Source organism: Notolepis coatsorum (assembly GCF_963971535.1).
Source record: "Notolepis coatsorum genome assembly, chromosome: 1".
NCBI lineage: Eukaryota > Metazoa > Chordata > Actinopteri > Aulopiformes > Paralepididae > Notolepis > Notolepis coatsorum.
The window spans coordinates 156135796-156143432 of NC_140165.1; positions in this window are offsets into that span (position 1 = coordinate 156135796).

The following is a 7637-nucleotide window of genomic DNA, read 5'->3' on the forward strand; positions in this document are numbered from 1 at the left end:
AAAAACACGCGCTAAAGTGCCCTTTTGAGTGAAATAAATTAGAGGATGTGCCCTATTGGTGACCCCACGGTTGAAAAACGCACACTTAAGTGCCCTTTTGAGTGGAATAAATTAGAGGATGTGCCCTATTGGTGCCCCCACGGTTGAAAAACGCGCGCTAAAGTGCCCTTTTGAGTGAAAGAAATTAGAGGATGTGCCCTATTGGTGCCCCCACGTTTGAAAAACACGCGCTTAAGTGCCCTTTTGAGTGAAAGAAATTATAGGATGTGCCCTATTGGTGCCCCCACGTTGAAAAAACACGCGCTAAAGTGCCCTTTTGAGTGAAAGAAATAAGAGGATGTGCCCTATTGGTGCCCCCACGGTTGAAAAACGCATGCTTAAGTGCCCTTTTGAGTGAAATAAATTAGAGGATGTGCCCTATTGGTGCCCCCACGGTTGAAAAACGTGCGCTAAAGTGCCCTTTTGAGTAAGAGAAATTAGAGGATGTGCCCTATTGGTGCCCCCACGGTTGAAAAATGCATGCTAAAGTGCCCTTTTGAGTGGCGAAAAATTCAAGTTCAAGTTCAAGTTCTTTAATAGTTGTCATACAGAAGTACAGAATACTTTCATACAAAATGCTTCTTACTGTTACGCTCCAGAGACTGTGCTAGACAAGATAGTATCAAATAACATAATAACATAATATAGCATGAATTTAGAAGAAGAAAATGAGGTCACAGTGTTCGGTATAGACATATGTACAATGTTCTGAGTTACCATATAATATACAATACACAATACTATGCAGTGTACTAATGTACAGTACTATCTAGTGCAAAGCAGAAATGGGATGAGGTACAATTTTAGGTACAATTTACAGTAAGGTGTACGAGTTGTAGTGCAATCCTTCATCCATAAATATAAAGTGTGGGGAGTGGGTGCTACAGTGTGTTTGTTTAAAGTGGGTGTGTGCTATAAGTGTGTGGAGTGGGTGCTACAGTGTGTTTGTTTAAAGTGAGTGTGTGCGTGTGGATGTGTGTGCTATGTGCGTTTGGTGGTTGTTGTTGTGTAGTGTTCATTCATTGTTCGTTTAGCAGCCTGATGGCCTGGGGATAGAAGCTTCTTCTGAGTCTTTCTGTGCTCGCCTTGAGACTCCTGTATCGCTTGCCTGACCGCAGCAGTTCAAAGAGGCAGTTGTTCGGGTGACTGGAGTCTTTAATGATTCTCTTAGCCTTGCCCTTGCAACGCTTGTAGTAAATGTTCTGGAGGGTGGGGAGCCCCCCTCCAATTGTGCGTTCGGCTGAACGTGTCACTCTTTGTAGTCTGCTTTGGTCTTGTGCAGTGCTATTCCCAAACCAGGAGGTGATGTTGCCGGTCAAGATGCTCTCTATTGTACACGAGTAGAAGTTCTTAAGGATCTTCTGGCTGACTTGGAACTTCCTTAGGCGCCTGAGGAAGTAGAGGCGTTGTCGTGCCTTCTTCACAACACTGTTAATGTGTGTGGTCCATGTCAAGTCCTCGGATATGTAGGCTCCGAGGTACTTAAAGCTGTTGACTCTCTCAACCGGTGCCCCGTCGATGCTGAGGGGGCTGTAGTCCTTGACCCCCGACCTCCTGAAGTCCACAATCATCTCCTTTGTTTTGCTGACGTTCAGGGAGAGGCTGTTTTCCTGGCACCATCCCGCCAGGACCTTGACCTCTTCCAGGTAGGCCCTCTCGTCGTTGGCAGAGATCAGGCCCACCACCACTGTGTCGTCAGCAAATTTGACGATTGTATTGCTACTCCGCTGAGCCACACAGTCGTGTGTGTACAGGGAGTAGAGGAGGGGACTCAGAACACAGCCCTGGGGGGCCCCTATGTTGAGGGTGATGGATGAGGAGGTGCAGTTGCCTGCTCTCACCACCTGGGGTCTGCCAGTCAGGAAGTCCAAGACCCACTGGCAGAGGTCATAGCCCAAGCCCAGGTCCCTGAGCTTGGCTATGAGTATGGAGGGGACTATGGTATTGAATGCCGAGCTGTAGTCGATGAATAGCATTCTCACATAGTTCCCCTGCCTCTTGTCCAGGTGTGATGCTGCTGTGTGCAGCACATGGGATATGGCGTCCTATTGGTGCTCTTCCAATGGTCTAAACTTGACCATGTGCCCCCCACGGTTAAATAATATCACGTAAAAGTGCCCTTTTGAGTGAAAGAAATGAGAGGACGTGCCCTATTGGTGCCCCCACGGTTGAAAAACGTGAGCTAAAGTGCCCTTTTGAGTGGTGAAAAATAGAAGGTGTGCCCTATTGGTGCTCTTCCAATGGTCTAAACTTGACCATGTGCCCCACGGTTAAATAATATCACGCAAAAGTGCCCTTTTGAGTGAAAGAAATTAGAGGATGTGCCCTATTGGTGCCCCTCTAATGGTTAAACGTGACCATGTGCCCCCACAGTTGAAAACATCGCGCTAAAATGCCCTTTTTGAGTGTTGAAAATGAGAGGACGTGCCCATTGGTGCCCTTCCAATGGTCTAAACTTGACCATGTGCCCCACGGCATGGTAAGATGGAGCAACTTCAAACAGAGACCACTGGAAGAGGCTTTCAGTAGGGCAGACGTAGAAGGCCAAGCCAAAAGAGAACGACAAAGAAACAGGGAGCTAATGACAAGACTGGTAGACATCACATTGTATCTTGCACGGCAAGATGGGGCGTTCAGGGGTCATGATGAAAGTGGTACATCTTTGAACAAAGGGAATTTCCTTGAACTTGTACAGCTACTTGCAAAATATGACTCCACCATCAAAATGCACCTTGATAAAATCAATCACATCCAGTCTCAACAGAAAAAACCACAGACATCACTGTTGTCCTACAAGACACAGAATGACATAATCAGTGCCCTTGCCACCTATGTCAGAAGAGTAATTCTCAAAGAAATGGAAGATTCCAAAATATTCTCCATTCTCTTGGATGAGACAACTGATGTTTCTCATGTCGAACAAGTGTCCTTTGTTGTTAGCTTTGTCCATCAGATGGAAATCAAGGAGAGATTTTTACAAGTTTGTGATGTGAGTGGAACAACAGCAAAATAATTGGAGAATGTTGTGATGACATTCCTTGAGGAGAATGGATTAAAAGTGGAAGACATTAGGGGCCAAGGCTACGATGGAGCCGCAAATATGAGCGGAAGCTACAACGGTCTGCAGTCGCGAATTCAGAGCCACAATGAGAATGCTTTATTTTTTTTGTATTTTATTTTTTTATTATTTTTTAAACAAACACATAAACAAACATGACAACACACGATTAGATATACAAGCATTGTAAAACAGTGTACATCAGTTAACTCACCGTTTGGATAAATGTCTTATACAAGATATACCCCTAATACCTGCTATTTATTCCCCTACACACATATGCTCTTGCTCGCACCCCCCGCCCTGGACCCCCCAATGGATAATCCATCCATTATCCTTCGCTCCTAACCAGACACTACCATTAAATGCTAGCTTTTATTCTCTCCACCACTTCTAACCACATTGTCAATTTGGATTCATTGAGACCAAAAATTCTTGCTGTAGTTATTTCTAGATAAATCACATCGCGATATGTAAGAATCCAGACCTTTCGGCACATTTTTTCCGGTTGAAACCATCGTGATGCTATCAGTTTTTTAGCCACTGTAATACCAGATAAAACCAATCTCTTTTGCTGTATAGGTACTGCATATTCAAAAACATCATTCAGCAGTAATATAGAGGGGTGTACAGGTATATTCAGAATTAAGACATTTGATAATTGCTGGGTCACTTCTTCCCAGAATATCTTAACTGGTGGGCAGTCCCAATACATGTGCATAAATGTCCCCTTGTCCCCATTTGTACATAAGGAGCATTTGGAGTCTTGTTTAAGACCCATTCTGTTCAGTCTTATGGGAGTCAAGTATGTCCTATGAATATAGTTAAGATTGATTTGTTGATGGTCCGGGTTCCTTGATGCAAGTCGAACATTTGCCCAGGCTTCTTGCCAATCAAAATCTTTTTCTAGGTCTGGTATATCCCTCCTCCAAACAGAGTCTAGGTGGAGGGTTTCATACGAAGCCGTTAGTAATTGATGATAAAAATCTGATACAAAACCTCTCGATGTCTCTCTTTCATAGAAACATTTGTGGTATCTGTGGTGTGCAATTGGTATCCTTAATGGAACACCGTGAGTCTTCAAACATAACAATAATTGTGCGTAAAAAAGATATGTGGAACCGGTGAGATTAAATTTTTTTTCTATTTCATCATAGCTACAAATACCCTGTTTGTTGAAAACATCTCCTAATGTATGTATGCCTTGCTTTTCCCATCTAGGGAATCTTATAGGTTGTTTTCTAATCAGGAGTGCATTGTTATTGAATAAGGGAGTATGATTATGCCATTTATGTGGATTAGAATATTTTGTTTGTGTTTCACGCCATATCCGGATCGCATGTGTAATTATGGGGCCAAATTTCAGTTCGCATTGCTTAATTGATATTTTGGTGTATACTATGTCCTGCAGTCTCTGTGGTGCTACTATATTTACTTCTAAATTTCTCCAGGATACTGATGCTTGGGGTTCAAACCAGGTTGTCAGTGGTCTTAAAGTGTACGCCTTAAAATAGTGGAAATAATTTGGGATTGCCATCCCTCCGTCGGCTTTGTTTCTCTGTGCGGTGGATCTTTTTATACGTGGTGGTTTGTTATTCCAAATAAATGTATATGCGGAAGAGTGTAATTTTTTCCAGTAACCATCTGGAGGGGGTAACGGAAGCATTGAGCTGATGAAGTTGATTCTAGGTAAGACATCCATCTTAACTATTGAAACCCGTGCCTGTACTGAGTTTTTAAGTTTTGACCACCTGTCAAGGTCGTATTTTATTTTATTTTGGATTTCTATGTAATTGTGTTTTACCGTTTGGCTTATGGTAGGGAATACTTCAACTCCCAAGCATCTAAAGTGTTTAACCATTGGTATTTCTTCTGGAAGACTTGTATTCTTTGCAGGGGCGTTCAGTGGAAGGAAAGCCGACTTTGGCCAGTTTATTTTAAATCCCGATAGGTCGCCAAAGTCATTAATCAACTTGAGAAGATGAGGCATTGCGGTGTTAGGGTTTTGCATGAACAGTATTACGTCGTCCGCATATAGACTAATTTTGTGTTGTGTGCCCTTGATTACGATTGGTTCTATGAGTTGGGATTGTCTTATATATTGTGCTAAAGGTTCTAGTGATAAATCGAATAGTCCGGGACTAAGAGGGCAACCTTGTCTAGAAGAGCGTGATACCGGGAATATTCCGGAGGTGATTATACCTGTTGTAATCATGGCCGATGGGTCTTTGTATAATACTTTAATCATATCAATGAATCCTTTTCCTAACCCCATCCTTTCTAATACTGCCCATAGATACGACCATTCTAGCCTATCAAAAGCTTTCATTGCATCCAGGGACAGCATCGCCTTGGGTGTGGTGTCGTCCTTGCTGGCATCTAGTACGTATAGTAATCATCTTATGTTGTCAGTGATCAAACGGTTTCTTATGAAGCCAGTTTGATCCGGATGAACTAAAGACGTCATATGCTTTTGAAGTCTGATGGCTAATACCTTAGAGAACAGTTTGATATCGGTTCCGAGGAGGCTTACGGGTCTATAACTACCGCACTCGGTGGGGTCTTTGTCTTTTTTAAGGAGGACTGTTATGAGTGCAATATTGTCGTTCTTATGAAAGTTCCCCTCCTTGACTGAGTATAAAATCATATTAAGTAATAGGGGTCCAATTATGTCCCAACATGAGAGGTACATTTCTGGTGGGATACCGTCTCTTCCAGGAGCCCTACCACTTTGCATTTCGGATATGGCCTTCCTGAGTTCCTCTAGTGTGATTGGTATTTCTAACTGTTTAGCATCATCCTCTGAAAGTTTGGGGAGGTTAATTTGATTAAGATATGTGTCCATTTTGTTTTGATCGAAGGTCGTTTCTGATTTATACAAGTTGGAGTAGAATTATTTGAATGTCGTGTTTATTTCTTTGGTGTCTGTTACAAGTCCTTGTTGTGTTTTAATGGAGGTTATATCTGCAAATTTTGCGTTAACTCTTAATCGCGTAGCTAGTAGGTGACTTGGTTTGGAACCTTGAGAGTAATGCTGTTGTCTTGTGCTGTGTACTTCAGATTGTTGTCTGTAAATGGCGTTAATCTCTATTTTTAGTAAATTAACTTGAGATTCCAGTCGAGCCGAGTCGTTATATTGTAAAGAAGTAAATAATGTAGAGTAGAGCATTTCTAATTCCGCCAGTTTTGAGCATCGATTCTTGCGTATTTTGGATGAAAAGCTATCCGTGAAATCCTTGATCAATCCCTTTACCGACATCCATAATATTCTAGGGTCCGGCACCGAGTTCACATTCTCTGGTAGGAATACTGAAAGAGCTTCTTTGAGTTGTGTAATGAATTCCTTGTTATTCAGCAGTGTTGTGTTAAAGCGCCATCTTGGGGCTCGGGATGATAGTACACCAAATGATCCTTTTAGGAGTAAATAACAATGATCTGATAATGCATTGGGTACCATCTCCACTTCATAGTTATCAAATAGTCTCGGTGTTGCGAAAACATAATCTATTCTGGAGAGTGTTTTATGTCTTGCTGATCGACAAGAGTACTTCTGGGTCGTGGGGTTGAGTGATCGCCATAGATAATTTACACCTGTATTCTTTGCCCAATCCTTTAACGCATTAGATGACTTTTTTTGTTCGTTGGAAAAGTTGGGATAAGATTTATCCAACCCACGGTCCCAAATGGCATTATAATCCGCACCAATTATAAATGAGTATTCTGGAAGGTTTAACATTTCCCTAGTGAGTGCAGTGTAGAAATTATTTTCGTATAGATTTGGGGCATATACCGCTACCAACGCTATTTTCCTATTCTTGTGTATAATCTTAGCTATATGGTTATCCGACCATCTGCATCAGACCATACTCCCTTCAATTCAATATTCAATTTCCGTTTCACGACTATAGCAACTCCACGGGTTCTCGTTCCAAAGGAAGAGTGACTAATGTTATGGTATGTGTTGTCCGCTAACGTAGCTTTGTCTCCCACTAAAATGTGCGTTTCGCTTAAGAGAGCCACATCAACCTGTTTGTTTTTCATCAATGTGAGCACGCTTTTGCGTTTATGTTGATTATTTATTCCCCCAGTGTTCCAGATCATTATATTCAAACTAGCCATAATCTATACATATTGATTTGTATTTGTTGGTAATATTTCTGGAGTGCGAATTCACAATGGATTTATATCCCACTGTTGAGGTCCTGTTGAGAGCCGAGCATAAAAACATACATATATACAAAAAAAAACCTGAACCCCCCTCCCCTACAGAGTCGTACAAGGTACCTATTTGATACCTCCTTCGCGTACAACCTCTTCCTTTCCTGCACCTCCGGTCTGCCCAGAATGAGCAATTTATCCTAATCTTTCCTATGTATACCATAGGATCTATGCTTTAATTCTAATTTAATAGAATGTCACCTGTGACCAAGCCTCTCTCCCCTTAATGTAATTATAACAGAATGAAAATTATACCTCGATTGGTATACTCATTTAAACCTCTTTTTTTTTTCTTTTTAAACCTTCTATTAACATTTATTGG